Raw genomic sequence first — 1,893 nt, 5'->3', positions numbered from 1 at the left:
AAAACCTGTCCACAGTGTCCAGGCGCTTTTTTTTTTCTTTTCATACCTCGCCCCCCCTGCAATGGCTCTGCGCCCCCCCTAGGGGGCGGGCCCCACACTTTGGGAACCTCTGATTTAGGCAAACTGTGAATTTCAAGCTGGTCTCATAACATTTATTCCAGTACTGACACTTTGTAAGATGCATAGGGTTCATATGATAAAGATGGGGGTCCCGCTTTAATTCCTTTTGTGTTTTTTATTCACATGCAGAATAATCCAAGAGACTTACAGTATATAATGCTATAAGACTGCAGGTGTGTAACTACAGAGATGAACAATGTTAAATGTCTGTCTTTTAGCTTGTGTTTGATTTTGTCCCCTAAAGCGTTGCATAAAGGGCAATTTAATGCATTAACCTGTCAACAAAATTGAACGCTTAACAAATTTGTTAGACCACCACCCAATGGCTTATGCTACAATAACTGTATTAGTAATTACCAAAATATTTGTTATGTTTCTGTAACAAAAGGGAAAAATTGTGAGTAAAAAAGTTGTCTTTTCTTTCCTATTGAAAGGTCATGTAATTGTGTTATCGATAGAACCTCAGCTAGGTCCCTCACTTAAATAGCGACTCTGGTGGGACTCGAACCCACAACCTTTGAATTGCATCTGAAGTGAATCACTAGAAGTCCAACGCGCTATCCATTGCGCCACAGAGCCTGTTATATGTGGTGTCCCCCAATTATTTTTTTGTTGCTAAACCTAAATCCTAACCTATATCCCTGTGCCTTAAAAAGCAGCTAAAGCTATATCCATTGCACTAAAATATGCTAATTTTCTGACCACTATGTGACTAATAGCGAAAGAATATTCACTGGACCGTAATGATACAACAAAGGTGATGGAATATGGTTCTTTCAAATTAAATCCTGCACTTTCACAATTAAAATTATTTTATAAATCATATTAAGTTTGAACAAACATTATTTGTGAGGTCAGAGAAGCATGACCGGACTGCTTTAAGCTGATAGGAAGGCAACAGTAACTTAAACAACTACTTACAACCAACGTATGTAGAAGACCACATATGAATGCTCAACACACTGAACCTTTAAGCAGATAGACTACAGAAGCCAAACCTGTCAGCTAAGAATAGTAATTGTGTGATGAGCCTATAATAAGATCAGAATTTGGCATAAACAACATGAAAACATGGGTCCATCCTGCCTCGAGTCAACACTTCAGGCTGCTGGTGATGTACTGGTGTACTGTTGGAGGATATCATTGTTCACTTTTTGAATATCATTATTAACCCCCTATTCACACTTAGTACGCACTGAGCATTGCTTAAACACCACAGCCTACCTTGTATTGGTGGGATGCGGTGGAATAGGAGATTCACATCAAGGAATTGGAGCCGACAATATGAGGGGACCGTGATGCAATCATGTCAATATGGAACAAAATTTCAGTGTAATGTCCTGCACCTTGTTGAATCTAAGCCACCAATAATGGAAACAATTCTGAAGGCAAAACAGGGTCCAACTTGGTTCTGCCAAGATGCACCTAATGAAGTGTCCAGTAAGTATAAGTTCTATGTGATTTCCCTGATAAAAACTACATAATAAAGGTAAGTAGAAGTTTGGGGCCAGTCTGGGAAAAACATCACTTACTCTATTTTTCTTTATGGAATGATTTTCAATTTCTTTGGAATTCTAGCCGTGCAGTGCTGAAGTCATTACTCTAACATTCAGGGTTGGGACAAGCGAGAGTTTCTCTTTTTACTGATGGAAATCTTAAAAGGTGAATGAGTCCAGGTCAAGTGGTTTACACACAATTTCAGCATGCAGTGCTCTGTGTATTTACCATGTAGGATTTGTACTATTATCTCAAACAAAGTCAAAGAAAATTATT

At 38.6% G+C, this 1,893-nt stretch overlaps 1 non-coding gene across 1 annotated transcript; it reads right to left on the bottom strand.

Moving 5' to 3' along the window:
- Window positions 1-607: 607 nt before the first annotated feature.
- Window positions 608-699, bottom strand: trnar-ucu. Its single transcript is given in 2 exon segments — window positions 608-643; window positions 663-699. It is a non-coding gene; the product is annotated as a tRNA-Arg (tRNA).
- Window positions 700-1,893: the final 1,194 nt, after the last annotated feature.

The sequence above is a fragment of the Oreochromis aureus genome, linkage group 18, assembly GCF_013358895.1.
Source record: "Oreochromis aureus strain Israel breed Guangdong linkage group 18, ZZ_aureus, whole genome shotgun sequence".
In the NCBI taxonomy this organism is placed as follows: Eukaryota; Metazoa; Chordata; class Actinopteri; order Cichliformes; family Cichlidae; genus Oreochromis; species Oreochromis aureus.
The sequence above is the reverse complement of the archived record's forward strand: the minus strand, read 5'-3'. Positions and strand labels throughout refer to the sequence as shown.